This window comes from Balearica regulorum, chromosome 2, assembly GCF_011004875.1.
Source record: "Balearica regulorum gibbericeps isolate bBalReg1 chromosome 2, bBalReg1.pri, whole genome shotgun sequence".
Lineage (NCBI taxonomy): Eukaryota > Metazoa > Chordata > Aves > Gruiformes > Gruidae > Balearica > Balearica regulorum.
The window spans coordinates 90,586,520-90,604,916 of record NC_046185.1 but is presented as its reverse complement, the minus strand read 5'-3'; the positions used below and the strand labels follow the sequence as shown (position 1 = coordinate 90,604,916).

The 18,397-nt window shown below is 40.8% G+C and overlaps 1 protein-coding gene across 8 annotated transcripts in view; it reads right to left on the bottom strand.

Moving 5' to 3' along the window:
* Positions 1-18,397, bottom strand: part of LOC104641002 (cadherin-6) — a 111,593-nt gene that overhangs the window by 59,184 nt on the left and 34,012 nt on the right. For 3 of the 8 annotated variants that reach the window (XM_075744859.1, XM_075744867.1, XM_075744868.1), the window contains exon 2: positions 4,461-4,564. The exons of 1 other annotated variant lie outside the window; for it this stretch is intronic. The gene's annotated coding sequence lies outside the window, so the exon portion shown is untranslated. Of the gene's footprint in view, positions 1-1,208; positions 1,273-4,460; positions 4,565-6,443; positions 6,663-18,397 lie in introns of those variants that run through there. 4 more of the 8 variants (XM_075744862.1, XM_075744865.1, XM_075744864.1 and 1 more) reach the window with 4 other exon arrangements.

Genomic DNA, 18,397 nt, shown 5'->3' with positions numbered 1-18,397 from the left:
GTCTCAGGTAACCAATCATGCAAAATGCCTAATGAATAGCTTTGGAACATTTTAGAATCAGAATTAGTTGTTAGAAACATTCCACAACATATATTTTTCATAAACACTTTGTTAAATTTTTAGTCCAAATAGATCTATACTCTTAGAAAAGGATCATTTGATTAATTTTCATTTGATTTCACACAGATGCTCTTTGGAAGTTGTTTTTTTCAATATCCTGATCAAAACCCCATAACTTATTCTGAACCAGCTCAAAATTCAACATCGCAGCTCTCAATATTTGTAAATAAAGATTGTGGAATGACAGTCTGACTATACCAAATTGAAAAGAGAATTTTTTGTTTGTTTTATTTTGTAAGCATTTCACACAACACTGCTTGGATCATATTTTATATCAAAGGCCAATTTTTTCCCTAAATTATTTGTGTTCATTTTTTTTAAAAGGTGTAAATCAGGCAGAATGTAGCCTTTGAGCTACACTGGAGTTAAAGCATTCAGAACGCCTCGGGTTAGCCACTCTTCTGGTTGCCATTGCTCTTAGTAATGAATTGTATAAAATAACCTCAAGTCTCTTACAGTTCCTCTTAGAAAATCATTTTCTATAAAGAAATACCACTTAGCTTTTAGATGGATAGTCGGTAATGGAACAGGGCTGTTCACACAATATTGTTTTACTGCTCCACAAGGTAAAATACCGTAAAAAGGTAACTTCTGGGTGAGGAGGAGTCAGTTTTTTAGCATTTAGGGGAAGAATGGAAAAGGTACAATTAATTCTGAAGCACTGTAGTTTCCTCCAGAAAAGAGAGAAGGTTTCTAGTTAGCTCTCATTAATGCCAGTGAATTTTCTGTAAGTAAAACCAACTCCATCCTGCAGGTCATGGGAGCTGTGTCCACGTACGGCTTTGAGTGTTGTGAGACAGACACGCAGGCGTATACGTACTCACATGCACGTAAACACGCACAGTCACACACAGGTGTAACAGCAAGAACAGACCCGCTGCCCACCACAAGGACCTTCACGGAGGAGGAACAGAACAGAGCAAGGCAGTGTGACTAAACTTATGGATGTGCTCTGCAATGGCCTGCAGCGCAGGTCACTACAGGGGGACACGGGCAGATTCAGGCACCAGGCTAGGGAGAGCTGAGGTGGCTTCGACTCTCTCCCAGTTTTTATAGTCTCTCTTCTCCTCTGCCTGTACCCTCCCGACCTGCGTAGGGTCTTGTCCCATGCGGCTCTGCCAACATCCACTCCTCTAACCCCCGTCTGCGTGGAGTCCGTTCTGGCGGGCATCTTCCCTGATGTGATGTGAAAGAGGAGATTATGTCTCTCTCAGTATTTTTTTACTTCCATTTTCTTGCCAGGTTGCTTCCTGGGGAGGCTGGGGCCTGCCCAGGTGAGTTAATTAGTGCCCCGGGGCAGCGGCAGCGCTGGCGAGCTGCCATGTAACAGCACGCCCGTCGTGAGTGCAGATGGGAAGAGATGGATGAGACGGCAGCTCTGGCTGCGCGCGCATGGCTCTCCTTATTGCGGAGGCAGGGTCTGAGGTAGGGAGCGCAGCATATAAGCAAAACTATTATTCTGCTATTAGTGAAGTCTGCATGGATTGCTGAGGTGTGAGGGAGTGAAAATCATCACTGGACAGCCCCCCCCCCCCCCCCCGCCAGTGCTCGTCTCATCACCCTCACGGCCAAATCCCACAGTGGGGCCCAATACCTCTGCTCCTGCACATAATGTTTCCTGAGCAATGCTGCCTGAAGCGGCATTACCTGGACAGGATTTGTGCCAGCCTTTTAAAGGATCAGTCCTTCAAATGCCAATTGCCAGGAAACAATTACTCCTGTGGGGGAATTTTCTGCACTCAAAATCAGCTATATTTCACAGCTCTGATGTCATGGGAGAGGTTTTATAGGGGCTCATGCTGAAATATAGCTCACGAGAATGATATCATAGCTGTGAAATACAGCCTTTTACTCTTCTCTGCAGAGATGTGTCCAAAATGCTGAAATAAGGGCATGATCCCGTAATGTCCTTCTTGACAGGGTAGCCTTCATGAAGCAGCAGAGCAGCTAAGCCCCGGGAGCTTCCCTGTGAGAGGCAAGAGAGGAGAGACGCCTTTACAGACCTCAGCTTAAGCATGCAATCGGGGTAAGTACCAACTCAAGTCCAGGGTGTCTTTGCCCTATAGGTCCTGATAGCTGTTTTATGGGTCATAGTGATAAATTCAGTTGAGTGAATACAAAGGACAGGAGCACTATACTCTGAGCCGAGCCTTTAGTAAAGAGTGAGCTCCTGTGGCTCTTAAATGCCATTTTGTGCTCCAGTCCCAATGTCTCATGCTCCAGAGAGGTCTCTGCAATGTAATTTCTCGTGCAATCTCCTTTCTTTATTTTGAAAACAAGTCATTCACCAGGGATATTTTATTTTCTTTAAATGGAGATGTGCAAATATAACTGCTGGGACCTTGGGATGGGGGCTGACTTTTCTTTGTTTCCTTTATATCGCACAAAGACAGGCAGTAAGATGAAAGGGGCACTTTGAAATGGGCACTTTAAACATGGCATTTCTCTGAACCATCAGATGGTCAGCTGGTTGGGGAACTTGCTGTGTTAATCAACTGTCAAGAGCGAAAAATGATTTTACTGTACAACAGCCTCAGACAACTGGCTTAGCTCTGTCAGCTCAAATATATAGCAAATCTGGGCTTTTTATGGGAGAAGGAATCTGCATACCCAGGCTTAAAAAAAATCCCTGTCTAACTTTAGGTATGATGATTGTTAACATAAAAGCAATGTCACTTGCAGTCACAGAACTGTCTTTGGTGTGACAAGTTGCAGATTTAAAGTTTATGTTCATGCCTCTTTGAAGGATCAAAACCTCAGACAATTGCTTAATCACTATAAATATCAACTTACTTCAAAATTATTTCCCCTAGGTGATGATATTCATAGTCAACCTTTCTATTCGCCCTCTCCCCCAGTATCTCATTAATGTAGGTAATGTCTTAATGCCACCAATGTGAGAATTCAGTACAAATTTACACCTTTCCAGAGAAATACTTAATTATTTCAACTATAAATCAAAGAGGAAATAGATCCGTTGGAGTCACTCCTATGACTCAGGGAGCTCTGCCCTGGAGAAGCCTTTCTGGCACAATGACAGGCATCAGGTGCAGGTACTTGACATGAGGAACCCCAAAGAGGTGCCACCTCCACTCCCATTTAGCACTGTGGGTTGTGCTGCTCTTCCCAGCTGGTGGTTAAATAAACCAGACCAGCAAAGAGCCTTCCTATAAGAGGCATCAGAAAGGAGAGGGAAAACATTCTTTCTTCATTCCTTTCTGTTCAACCCCGTATTACTTCCCCCCCCCCCCCCCCCCCCCCCAATAGACTCTCAAAGGAATATGCTTTATAAAGTGCTCTAGACTCTGGACTTGAGCATAATTTCTTTTCAGGTCCTATGCATTCAATTACATTTCTGTATGTATTTATACAACTTGGACATTATGGGCTGCTGATTATTAGATTTTAAATAGCCTCTAAATATGCCAACAACCATCAGTGTCTCTAAAATTTCTGACATAACCTTTATTCAAACAGAAGTGCCAGTATAATAGATCTTTTATTCCCTAGTCATCTAGGTACAGTTTCATTGTTTGAGGGTTGGATACAAAGCTTCATACGTTAGGATTAAGGTCCATTAGTACACTGGAATGAACATTAATTGTATTTTCAAGAATTGATAATGTACTGTTATTCTCACACTGAGACTGAATGAGGTGAAAGTTAATGGATGATGTGGCATAGTAATTTAGGAAACTGATATACCCCAGGTGAGTGTAATATGGATCTGAAAATTCAGCTAACAGGAATAGTTAGGTTTAGGTTTGGGGTTTTTTTTGTGTTTTGTTTACTTTTTTTTTTCATTTATGTGTCACAATAAACTGTATCCATCCTCATGGAGATTGCTTAGGTTCTTGGGGAAAAATACACAAAGGCAGAGAATAGACCCTGCTCTTTCATCCTGGCAGATTACACTACAAATGCACCAGTGTATGTGCCTTTACTGCCCTCAAATCAGGTCTGATTTATGGTTGTTGTTGGAAAGATGTAGACTAGTCCCTGGCTTCATCAACAGCTGTATTATATGAAGCATCTACCACTGCCTTTGGAAGAAAAGGAGGATTCTGCCCTAGAAGCTTTAATTTATATTTAATTTTGTAGAAGATGTGGGGATGCACTAAAAATATTCTGATGTCATATCTTCTAGATGCTTACCTAGCCAGTGCCAATTGAGTTTTTCAGACACACTGGCCCTGCTTAAATCCCAAACAATTCTATCGAGTAAACTGCCACCCACGGTAACTGGACTGCAGGCTTCAGCTTCACAGTTTCCCTGTGCAAGCGAGTCAGTTGCTAGTCCCCTGCAAGACCATCCGTTGAGAGATACTCTCCATACTCACATGGTCCTGCTGGAAGGACCTTCCCCTGGCTCAAACATCAGGTGCAAGTGTTTAACTCATCCAGCCTGAGAGAGAGGAAGACATCAACACTTCATTGTCAAAGCCTGAGGGACCAAAGGTGGGGAAAGCATTATGGGGGAGGAGGATGATGGCAAAATAATGAGTCCTGTGTTTGCTGTGTAGGGTATGATAGTCTGTGGTATGGAATGAGGCATGCTAGGTAAGGATCTGGTGATTATTTGCTTGGGTATTACCTTGTTGCAAAGCCATGCCAAAGAAGCAATGTCCAAGTCCCTAAGAGAACTTGAATGACCCAGAGGAGCCAGGACCCTAGGATGCCATTGGGGCTCTCCTTACAAATGTGAAGTATGTGGTTCTGCTACCCCGCAGGCAGGGCTGCAAGGAAAGGATTAAGACTGTAAGGAAAATCTGCAGAAAAATTACTTTCTCATCAGGGGGAAAGGTTAAAACAGCAATAGCTGCACAAAGAAAAGAAAGTATTCCAGTTAACTTCAAAAAATAGAGGCTTCCAAATGTATCATATTCACTTCTTTTCAGTGTCGTATTCATATATTTTAATATATCATACTGATAAATTTTCATATATAGCAAAGAATTCATTGCTAGATATTTTCAGTAATAGCTAAGTTTCATGTGCTCAGAAGCTGTAACACTGCAGACTTGTCCATAATTGACTTGGACTTAAAAAGCAGTTGAGTTTGAGCTTACTTTACAATTATGTCTCTCTTATGGCCAGTCAGATCTGAAAGTCTCCATCTAATAATTTTCTCAAGTGTGAATTAGCTTTTACAGCTCTAAAATCCAAATGCCCTTTTCCCTTCATTGTCCATGAGGCACTCATTTGTAAATATCAGTCACAAACAGAAAAAAACTGTCAAATTTTCAGTGTAAAGATAGCTGGTGAAAATCTAATCTTCTGATGTTCACTTTTTTTGATATCTTTGTTATATAAACCCATATGCTCTAGTGATCATTCTTGTAAATACACCTCTGAAATAACAAAACAGAACAGAGCCAAGAATTCAAACTGAAAGATTTGTGGTTTTAAACTAGAGGTACTTTCTGAAGACATCAAGTACACAATGTAATCACAGCCAGCAGTGGTTGATTATAGTGTCTTTCAAAGTCATTTTTTTATTCAGTGCTCTCAGCAGGAAAAAAGGTCCAGAACTATAAAAATAACTAAATGCAGCAGAAATGTTAAGATAACTACTACCTCCATCCAGCATTGGGATCTATTAACATGGCCCTTTTGAGCAATTCCAACTGCTTTAACCCTCGAGGACCTGAATGCACACGAACACCAGCCTTCACAAAAGCACACACTGACAAAAGAGGGAAAGTGAGAGGTATATCTTCTTCTTTAGTTCATGAATGGTGGTGGCAAAAGATGACTGTATGACTTTATTCAGTAGCTGGCGAGCGAATTGATGTTGTTTGTCTGCTCTCAGATATTTTGATTTTTTTTTTCACCTGGCATTTGAAAAGAGCCTTAGTGTGATCTTGTTTCAGAGATGCCCACTCTAAATCTCTGTATTTAGCCACACTGGGAGCGTATCTTTTATCCACTGTGCATAAACAGTCTCAACACACAAGGTAGCGAAATGGCACAGAAAAGGAAATCTTGTTTCCATTGTAAGGTTGCATTAAGTGACTTTTCTGTGGTTGTTCAAGAATATCTGTGGTGGGGCTGCAACCTGGACTTAGATTTCCTGAGGCATACAGCAGCTTTTTAATCACAAGGTTGTTATTCTTCCTTTCTGACAGTGTGCCAGTCCAAGGCATAATATCTGTGCGTTAAGCACCACGTGCACATTTGTTGCACACACCAGCTGGATGTTGGTGTGTGCTGGAGGGTGTGTGGATGCTGTAGCACCTGGAAAAGGACCTGACGGGTGTGCAGGCAAGAGCAGTAACTGCTGCAAGAGCAGCAACCCAATGTAGGCGTCACGGGCCAGTCACCTCTACAAGCAGCTATTTGGAGGAGGAAGGATGGACCCAGCTCTGGCGATCCTGTCCTCCTTGAAAGCTACCTCTGCGTGGCATTAACAGGAGCAGGAGCTGGTCTTGCGAAAGGCTTCCTAGCTTCTTCTGCCTTTTGCAGGTGATGTGGGACAGGCCTCCATGGTATTTCATTGTCCCCCTGCAGTGGGAAGCATTTTGCTAATGCTGTGTTGTCATCTAAAATGGAGGACAGGTATGTGACTAGCAGGTAATACAGACTAATGCTGTAAAATATATGAAGTTTTTCCTCGATGGAGAGAAGACTAAAACAGTTAAGCAATCAACTACATTTAGTAAGAGAACAAATCGGTAGCACTCCTACTGCTGTGCATATCCGGTACACGGGTCTTTTATTCCTGATCAATACCTTAATGGCAGAGAGTAGCAGATGTGCATGGAATCATAGCCAAAGGGTTTTCAGCAGTACCAAAAGTACCCTTGAAGCCACGAAAATGCTGTGGGAAAACCTTGTTCCTTGTTGCAGTATCTGATGGAAGTCTGCAGTGTTGTCATCCTGTTGTTTTCAGACATGCAATAAGCTACAATCAAACTTGTAGTTGCTTTTACAAAGTTGGGTTTTTCCCTAACCCTTTTTATTTATTTATTTGTTTTATAAATAGGGAACCAGGAGGTTCTTCAAAGCAGGAGTGTAATCAAAAAGGAATTCAGTCTACCTCATGCATTGAAATTTGATGTCTGAAAAGGAGCCTAGCCTCCCTACCCAGTTAACAAAGTGAAAGGCTCTTGGGTGACTTGAAGTGCCTGTTAAAGCATTTTGTCTGTCCACTGAAAAAGCTATATGGTTTGAATACCTCTTCTTCTGTTTCTTTTTAGACTCTGGTACTTGAAAGTCTCCTAGACAGGCTCTTAGAAGTGATCAGTGACATTTTAGGCTTTTCATTGTAAAGCAAAAATAGAGCCATTTTAAATAAAACTCCATTCTGAAAAAGGTATGAGATGCCACCACCCAAAAACCTCTAGTGAGGGAACTATTCCAAATCTTTAGGCACATTAAAAAAAAAAAAAAACCAAACCCAAAAACAACTGGTCAGCTTCTCCCTGAAAATTGTTTTTCTTAATGTAGGTGAGATATACCCTGTTTTGCTTTTTCCATGCATGCTCAGCCTACCATTTATTAGGCACCTACCTCCATGCCATCAGAGGAAAATTACCCACAAGCTCCTATAAATGAGACAGAACCATAGACAACACATCCTTTCTGTGCTGATCAGCAATTACTCAAAGCCAAGGTGTCAGCGATACTCTCCAAACACAAGAGAAAAATCTGGGCTTGCAGCTGTTTTAGTGGCATTGCAGTTCTCCCTCAAGTATTATAGCGTGATAATGAACGAAGAGGCTATACTGCCACACGCATAGCCAGGAATAAAAGAAAGGAGGAGGTAAGGGGTTTTTTCCAACAGGCACCAGCGTATCTTCCTATCAAAGACTGAATATTTTTGACAGTAGTAATTAGGCAGTTCAATAACAGACACAAGTAAAAGAAAATTCTTTGACAGGAATGTTTTGGTTGTGCTTTGGGCAGTGCATGTTGTTGTCAAACATGATATTAATTGCTAAAATTGTGATTTATTTCCTACAGAAGAAACCCAGAGACTGAGATAACAGAATTATTATAGCAAGTGGTACAACTGAGGGCTAACAGATAAGCAGAGTTCACCTGATTCTAATTTAGGCATATTAGAACTTAGGCACTTTTCATATGTACAAAAGAGATTGTTCTTTTCTATTTTTTATTTACAAGTGTCTGTAACTTCACATTTCTAGGAAAGCCACAACCCTACATGTGATTGCTACTGATTGGTGGGGTTTTTTTGTTTTGTTTTTGGGGTGAGGTGGGTGTTGGGTTTTTTTAACGACCCTACTCTCTTCTGCATGCCTTTTGCAGTTCCCCCTGACAGGGACTCTCCTCGCTACCCTCATTCCCAGCGTGCCCCGTTTCATCTGTGGTAGAGCAAAGCAGTTGTCTCTCTTACGCAGTTTTCCATTCACCAGCTGCTGTTTGCTTCTTTCTCTCTTTGCTAGAGGCTCAGTGCTCACTATATTTTTCTTCACCTCTTGACAGAAACATATGCTAATTTTCCACTCTGAAGTTAGGCAAAAACAATTGCTAGGTGGGACATAAGGTACTGGATCTGGGGAGGATAGAAATAGCTAAACTCTGGCTTTGTATTTGATTGTTAAGGGCTTTCTTGTTTCTCATAGACTTTCATGGTCGTTTACCACTGTGAAATGGATGCACAGTGCTACCAAATCAGAAACGCCTGCAATGCTTGGCTTATTGTGGGCAAGTGAACTCCATTTGTGCAAATACGCTCCAACAGGAGCAATCAACTGGAAAATAGAGAGATGCCCATTAAGACTCATTTCATTACGAATGTGCTATTAAAAGAACTGTAGATTAGTAGGTCATGTCTCTTTTTTTGATGAAAGAGTCTATTATTTCTTTGATCGTGATAGTAACAGGCTATACTAAAATGCTATAGCTTCTTTAAAAGGCTCTTAATGCTACCCCTATTAACTGCACAGCTTAAGAAGCTGTAGCAAAAGCTACAGGAGAGCTAATGCAGATCTGCTGCCTCCCTTCTCAGATCTCTTGATCTGATTTGGGATCCTATTAATATCTAGAAGATCTTCTCAAGCAGGGCTAGACTGGATGGTAGAGAGTGGAAATACCCGTGGCAAGTCCTCCTGGGCTATCTTCATGGCTAGCATTAAAAAAAGCTGCAGCAGCAAGAGGGACTGAGCCATTTCTGAGTGACTTCAGAGTTACTAGGACTGGATAATGACTATTAAAATAGAATAAGGCATGCTTGTGGTTCATCCAGGGTGAATAAATACCACACCATGATGGCAGGGAGGTTCTAGCAGTCTGACGTTCTTGTCCAGGCAGGATGTTATTTATTCATTGAACAACTGCACGCCCAAAGCATCTACACTCTGCCTGTGACTTCAGGTGAGGCAATAAACTTTACCACTTCAGTGTGTATTTCCAGCCACGATGACTCATTACTTAACTGAGGTTTTGTGAACAGTGAGTGATGTTTCTGAAACTCTTGAAGTTTCTTGAATAGGAAACATGCATACTTTCCTTTCAAATCACTAATCTGAGAGGTGGCTTTCTTCTTTGAAAAGGGCCTTTTAATATGTTTTTTGCTAGTAATTTTATGTTTCTCAGAATATGGAAATGTATAAAAGAATAATGTTACTTGTGACTGAATAGCTTCTGAAGTATTTAATAATGCCACTTATGTCACTAGTTCTTTGAAAAACCTTAATGAGTTGTTTAATTAGGAATATTGAGAAAATTTGAATCACACAATTTTTTTTTTTTTTTTCCCTCTCTTGGTTCACACAACTCTGCATACATACACTGCAAACATCAAATACTACACAGATGACTAACCCCTTTTCTCGTATTATTAAAGCATACTCCTCTGGCCGTTGAAACCAGTAAGAAAGTTCCTTTCAGTGGTATGTGATCAGATCCCTCTAAACATGTTGTTTCTTAGGAGTAAAAAAAAATCCGGGAAGGGTTCTGAGCTGACTTAAATCAATCAGTGTTCATAGTATTCTTAAATTCTTTGCAATTTCATGTGGAATCTCTTTGGGATATAAACAGAGTTTCTATTTTTTGGAAGTGAGATCTCTAATGGAATTACTGAAATCTTCCCCTTGTGTAATGCAGACTTGAATGTGGTGCTTTATTTTTAGTATCTGTTCCAGGCAAACTCTTTGCTCTTGCTTTCCATGGAAGGGAATGGAAATCATGCTGCAACTCTTAACTATGTTGTTAATACTAAATAACTATGTGATAATCATATGCAGCAAATTGGGGATTAGAGACTTCTAGGACAGGTCTGCCCTTATGTTTTAGACAACTGAAGGAGCTAATCCTAAAAATACAAAACATGTGGTGCAAGTGGTTGTTCCTGGTCCAGGGTTCAGTGGAACATCACTCTGTGCAAACCACTGAAGACAGCAAAATTGGCCTTCTTCGCTCAGTGGAGTTCTGGTTTTGATTCTGAATTAATTCCGTGGAGTTGCCAGGATTGATAGCCAAGATCAAAAACACTGCATAAGTGGTTTGGGAGGAGCAGAATTAAAAGAAACTATTTCTGCATAATTTGTGCTTTCATGCCTGTAAACAGATGTCTCTGATTAAAAAAAACAAAGAGATACTAATCTGGACAAGAGAGACTTCCTTCTTATTTCAGAAAATCCTTTTCATCTAAAAGGTATTCCCCTGATCAGTTAATGCTCAAGAACAGTATTTTTGGTAAGAAATGAAACTTGATCAACTGAGGTGTTGTTAGTACGATCTCTGACACTGCTCTTTACATCGGAGAAGGGTAAATCTGCTATTCTTCCATTACTAGAAAGACTACTCTATATGTCTTAAGTGTTTCCTTGATCCAGACCTAAACTTCTCTGATGCTTTTATAGAAAACAGTAAACAGAAACAACCAGTCTTGGTCCTGTTGAAAGTGATGAGAATTTCATGTCATTAGAGCCAGTGTGTCACTCCGAATTTTTTTTTTTTTTTTAATATTTCTTAGTTCTACTATTGCTTCTTTCAATTGTTGTTATTCTTTTTATTGGCAAAATTTCCGTTAGCCTGATTTTAATGACTACAACTGAAGACATTGGGGTTTAAATACCACATGAAGTGATCAAATGTTTACTGACTGCACCTAGAGAAATCCATGCTTTTGCAACAAAGGATGCATTTAATTACATCTCAAACATTCCTAAAAATTGCATTTATTTGCACTCATATGTTCCACCCCAGTATCTTAAATATTGCATGCACTTCCAGTGCATTGTGACTGTCGTCAGCTTAGGCTGCTTCCTTCTGGAGAGATAAAAGCCTCCTTCCTGTCAAGGTCACTTAGCTTTGATCCTGAAGTCCTCCCACTTTCCGCTTTCCTGTTTCTTTCTCACCTCTAATTATGGGCCAACTGATGTAAGCTGAAAATTGACAAATTGCCCTGAAGGCAAACATGAGTGTTTATTCACCTGTCTAAGGTACCTGCATAGTCTCCATTACAAAGGAGTTCGATCGCTTAATAATCTTTATTGTATTTATCCTCAGAGTCCTTTTGTGAGAATTGCAAAGCTACCATTCCTGCATGTGGAAAAAGAGTGAATGTAAAGACCAGACCTTCAAAGGCATTTAGAAACCTAACTCTTACTTCAATCAGGTCAACAGCATTTAAGCCTCTTTTCCTATGATGTTTTAGCACTAATTCAAAACCAGAAGACAATATGGACACTGAAAAATCTGAGGAATCATTAAAAACTGAACATGGGTAAATTCATAAATACGTACACGTGTATCCTTCTCATTACCCTGTAAGATTTCATGTATTTCTACTCAAGGCTTGACAACTTTGTTTTTAATGATCTTAATAAGCTGTAAGACGTTTACAGTTATATGATATTTCTCACCTGCTGGATGAAGACAGTTTCAAAACAAAATCAAAATTACACCAGTGATTTATTAGCTCCATCTACACATTATCCATTGAATTGATTGTCTTTTAATGAAATGTCGTTTTTTTTCAGTTACATAACCAATCCATAATTTATCTGTTTTAAACCAGAAACTAGATTCTCTCTCCTATTTAAAGCCCTTGCAACCTAGCAACAATGCAGGTGTTGGGTACATGCAGGTAATATGAGGGGAAGTCTGCCCTGGAGTTATCTGCCTCTGCTCCTTCCCCATAATCTCTAACTAATACCCCTTTCTTCTGATTTACTGCAGGTTATTTTACACTGTAGGTTGTAAGAAGACTTATTTTCAAGTACGGGCACTTATAAAGCAGTAGGGATTATCCAAGATTCAGGCTGTCTATGAAAAAATATGGTATTTCATTAAATGGGCAATCTAAGATTTATGATTTTAGATTTTAATTCCTTTCTGTTTATAAATGCCTGAAGTTTGTCAAAAGTGTGATATACGGTCACTTAGTACCATATTCCAAGTGTTGAGCTTACATGTATATATATAAATATATATATATGTATATATTTATATATATATATTTATGCCTATATCTGTGTGCTATACACTACTACCTATACTAGTAATGGCTATAGTAATACTACTATTGCCGGTGGGAACTGAACTTTGATTTCAGTGCTGAAGGGCTAAAGCATTTCCTTGACGTTAGTATCCAGAATAGGATGGAGGCTTAAAACCACAAGCCGCTGTTCCTTGAAATGAAAGTGTGACTCTATATCAGATGTGAATGGAGCTGAGTGACTTCAGCTTGAAAGAAAACCTCAGGTGTTTGAGAGAATAACATCTAACACTTTGACTGCAGTCCATTTGACTGTAACTGGAAAAACATCAGGTAAGCAGAGTTTTACTGACAAAAGTGTTGACGTAATTGGTGCGTACGCTTGTTTGGAGGAGCGTGCGTATGCATCAGCAGCACTAGAGTGAACACAGCTTTTGTAGTTCTGCATCTTAGGAAATAAGATGTTGCCATTGCTACCAACAGATTGCAGATTTTTTCACAGGCAACTTCAGGCCTTGTCTGGTCCTGAGCTTAAGTTAGCTTGTTTTAGCTGAACCAGCAGTTGCCAAGCAGGTAACTAATGTCCAACTTATTTTTTGTCTTAGCTTAAGTCTGTGAAATTGCATTATACTGTGTATGTTGTTTCAGCAACTCCTAAGTGAATATTCTGTAACTGAAGTTGGGCACCAATTAAAAAAGCAATAGCAGCAGACTGTTCAAAGCCCAAGCAGACCCAGGACCAAGGAGGAAGAAACTCTGACCGTCCGCAGCGTATTCCTCCCAGCGAGGAACTTAGGATGCTAATGACTCGCTGTTGCTACTCTAAGAAAAGTGAGCATAACATGACAAAAAGAGGTAGATACCAGGAAGTTGGTGACTAACAAATTGGATTCTACTATTAATGGGAATTAGCAATAATTAGATAATATGGACTATAAATGTTAGCATCGTCATGGCTGGACTTAGAATAACTGTTTGATTCATTTTGATTTTACTGTTGAAATATTAATTAGACTAACAATAAACTCTAATTGTTGGCTGTGTATATAAGGTGTGTTCCCCTGTGCCCATAATGAGATTTTGACTGTAACATTCTTTGTCAGATGGGTAATTTTTATGCAGCAGAAGTGTGGAAAAAGGGAAAATAATGAGAAGTAGCAGCAAGGAGAAAGAGAAGGAGTGGCAGCAGAGAGGCTCCTAGCTTGGCAGCGCTTCAGAGCTGGGATGCAGCTGGTTATCCAGCTGTGAGCCTGGGATGGAGCCAGACAAGGAAGACTCAGGGCACACCCCCCAGATGTACCTTTTCACTGCATTTATATTAAGCTTATGCCAGCGGCACTCTGACATATCGACTGGCATCGTGGGGGGTCAGGTGTTTTCTTAGGCTTCAGCCCCGCAAGGAATTTGAATGGCTGTCCCTGCCCTGTGCTGTCCACTGGGAGCAGCATCAAAGGCAGGGGACTGCACGCAGAACCAAGGGCTGCGATCGCCCTCTCGGGCACAGCATCAGTTTTGCTCTTGAAGCAGTCCCCTATTCTCACCAGTTTCACACTGCGGGGATGAGCTCCATGCCAAAACAGACAGCATCAATTCATTAGTCAAGGCTGACTGAAATTCGGAGCTGCATCTCAGAGGTGCAGCCTATAATTTGGAGGCCCGAGAGAAAGGTGGATGAAGGTGACTTTAAGCAGCCTCGCTTTCTGGCACGCTCAGGGGCCAGAAGTGGCCCCTGACAAAGCCTGGGCAGTCCTGGGGAGCTCTGTAGTCACGACAGCAGCCTGTGCTTTGCCGTTTAGTCTCTACCTCCCCTAATCTCTGCATCTAGAAGCTGTAGTCCAAGACCATCCTGGACATGGTCCCTGTGCTGATATATACGTGAGCAGAGTCACTAGAGTTCAGTTTCTGTGCAAATGATGAAGTCTGGGGGAACGTGTCCTTCCTGGTGGTGTCTGGGGCTTTTAAAGCTCCTTTAACGGCTCCTTAAACAGACCCTGTAGTAAACACAGGGAATCTGGGAGAGTGATGGATGGCTCCCTGTTCGTGTCCAATGCGTGATGTGACACATGAGTTGGTTTTCTCAATCATAAAAAAAGAAAAAACCCAACATGCCTCACTGTTCTTGAAAGCTAAACAGGGAAAGGGAGCATTTCACTTCAATGGATTGCATACTGGTTGAAATGACATGGTGGGGAAAGAGCCGGGACACGGTTCCTGTGGGGGCTCCCAGTTTAAAGGCACCCGAGCCACGTGTCCTGAATAAGCACATGAAGGCAAATGAGTTGTCTTCAAGGAAAAATGACAATGTCTGGCCTGCCTTGCCATTCCTTCTCAAACAGGGGAGTACAATATATCATCCCTGCCTAAACTCTGCATATGGAGTTAAGCCTAACATTTGGATTTATTAATAGTACAGCTTCCCTCCTCCATTCCCCCAGGATAAGAATTCAATCTTTTTTCCCAGGAGCTGCATTTTTATGCATACTTATGGGGAGGCAAGGTTCGCAGAATGTGACTCCCTACAGAAAAATGTGTGGCTTCTTAATGTCAATTTGTTTCTGCATTTGCTGGGGGACCCTGTAGTAATCTGGATGAATACTTGCTGTAAATTGATAACAAAATATGATGTCCTAGAAAGCATACGCTAGCATGAAACATGAGGGAAAAAGAATCCCCATTCCATTTAAAATTAGCAAAGTTGTTAGAAAATGGAGATTTCCCTTTGTGTTTCGAAGTAATTTATAAGGTTTTGGGGTTTTTATTACAGCTGTTTGGTGAGTGGGATGGGAAAGAGACAGATAATTGATGAATGTGCTTTTGCTGACGTGGGGGGGATGTAAGCACAGCTTGTGGCTGGGGGGGAGAAAGGAAGATTAATTGTCAGTTGGTCTATTGTGCAAAACTTTGACAAACTTCTACAGTGTGGAATCTACACTTATTAAATGTCTGTCTTTTCCTTTCTCTGGATATATATGAACATAATACTCGTAGTTCTAAGTGTGGCAGGAAGGATGTTAAAATGCAAAACTGCAGGAAGAAAATCAGAAGTAGGATGGGTCACCATTTTACTTCTGAACATTTCAGAGCCTGGGAGGGATGGGAAAGGAGCAGCAGACAACGTTGGCTTGGTCAAACAGAATTTCCCCTTGGGTTTAAAAGGGAGCACGTACTGCCGTCGCATCTCTTTCAGCCACTGTGAGGGGATAGTACCCCACGAGCACTCTAACACTATTCCTTATACTTTTGGCTGGGTAGGTAACATCAACCTTGAGCTGTGGGTCCTCTTCTGCCTGCAGCTGCGCTTGTTTTAGTCATGATTAGGGTTTTTTTCCCTGAATTGCTTCTAATTGCACTTTAAGGCTGTTATATCCTACTTTATTTTCATCCTTATAGCAGAAGGGTAAAATCTATAAATTCTTTTTTAGACAAGGAAAAAAGATCTGAAAATTTTTTAAGCTGTTTTTCTTACTTGCTGTTATTTATAGGCTTGATCTCCAACCCCATGCCCCAGCTCACCTATGTACCAAACCACATTAAGTCTTAATGAGAAAATCTTTAGGGTGAGATCATAACAAATAAATAGCTGTTTACCCAGGACTCCTTTCTATTGTTTCTCTTTTTGTGTGTGTGTTGTAGTATTTCTGTGGTTTGATAGGTTCAAAGTAGTCTGGCTTTTGTATTCCCATAGCTGGTCACAAGCTGTATGAACATTTTTCAAATTCAACCTTTCACCCAGGACATGTACTAGCTCTCAAGGAGGCATAAAGGAAACATCCCAATCCAATGACTGCTGCAGATGTGTTCAATAAGAGAAGAGCTGTAACTACACAAATTACCTTTGCTAAGCTGCAGGGTGCTGCAGAACTCCTGGAATGAGTTTCTCCCTGCCACACTTTTCATTCTCTCTGCTGGTTGTGAATGAATACAAATTAAGAAAAAATCCCTGAAAGAGGTTATAGGTCTATACAAATATCTTAGAAGAGAATTGGGCTGCTCACGCAGCTTATTTTTTACATTGCAGAAAGTTTTAGGAAGAAAGAGATGCTACCTCTTTAGAAGCATGCATGAGTAGGGCAGGAATGTGAGACGTTCAGCACAGCCAAGTGGCAATTTCATTACAAGTCTTGCAATAATTGATATTTTAATTAAAGCCCCAGCTCCTGGAGACGGGTGATTGTCAGAGAATCTCCATTTTCATTTAGGAAAGCATGTTTCTAGTCTGATGTTTGCCAAATAATATTTGGAAATAAAACCTGTGTCCTAGCCACCCCAGAGCTGGAATGCAATGAAAGCCAATCTGTACTTACAACGCGTTTTCATTGTTCGAGACAAAACACCTCCTGAGTGGAAAGCCAAACAAATACATGTTGGGGCCGGGCCCCAGACTTTCAAATGTGGCATGGTTAATTCTAGACATTTAAATTCAAGATCTGAAATGTGCTGAGACTGAGAACAGCAGATGGAAAGGGCCACAGCAGCCTGTCGTGGGGAGGAGAGTGGAGCGGGGTGCGAAGTACCTGATGGGACCAGGAGGAACAGAATAGTCGTAGCAAACTCTATCTGCTAACTGTATCCCCAGGAGAAGCAAAAGCATGCTCTCTGCCAGGGAATGAAAAGCTAACAGTGAAAAATTGCTGTGTTACATTCTACTGAGGAAAACAGTTTCCTACAGAGATTGATTTACTTCATCTTTTGGCTCCAAAATGCCATTAAACAGAGTATTCAAAACTGTGTGATAAAACCTGGGCTCTGGTTTCAGTCCATCGACAACCCAGCCTCTCTCCAGACCTCTATAGCTGGCTAAGGCTCAGCCCAGTTCTTCCACCAGTGGCATCCTCAGCTCTGTAGTGTTTTAAGAAAACTGCCCGCTCCTCCTTCTCTGGCAGAGGTCCAGAGAGGAACTGACTGTATTTTGGCTTTGTAGGTGTAAAAGCAGGATTTTAACTGTTCTTCCATACTTACAGGTCTGTTTTATTTCTCCTAGCAACTACTTTGTTGAGTCCCTTCCTCACTGGGAATTGAGACCAGGAGTTTACCTACACGAGAGATATGTGCTGCCATAGTTTTTTTGCCGTTTGTGAATTTGTTATGCACAATCAATTTCAAAATGCTATAAAAAGAGCCAACATGAAAGAAATTCAAAACCCTTAGTGGAGTGTTGCCTTTAAAAATAACAACATTTTGGCTTCAGGCCAACCATGCTGAGAACAAATGGAAGAAAAATTCTCTTAAAATATTTAACATTACACAGTGGATTATACTGGATTACAAATAATCAAACATGTCTGTTTATTGTAAAAAAGACATTCATGTCAAGTGCAGTTCTGTAGCTTTCATGTTTGTTTGTTCCTACTCAATAATATTTCAGTAAAAGCCTCTTACTGGCCAGACAATAATATTTTATTCTTTATTGGTTTCTGCCTTTTTCGTCTATCTACTTAAATTCAGAGGATTTCTTGCATGGACTTTGAGAAGAGTAGGGTGGAATCCATTTCCAATTAAAAAAATGGTACTTTCTTCCTTCCCTGTCTCATGAAACCTGTCACGTTACACATACAAGGATGGCCATGGAGTGACCTATTTTGTTTCACTGAATCATTGGTGTGAATATAACCAGTTTTACATGTAATCTGCTCTGGCATTAGCTGCCAGCATAGGTAATTTGATGCCTCTTTTCTCCCAAACACGGCTGATAAGTCTCCACTTAGATAACTGGCAGAGTTTGGGGAACAAGCTTTATTAATTTGTCCTCTTTTAAAAACATGAGCACATCAAGAAGGAAAAAAAATGGAAGAAAGGAATGGAGTAAGAGTGGTTATTATGTGGTATTTTTAATGGATTAGTGACATTTGAGGGAAAAAAAACTGGGTT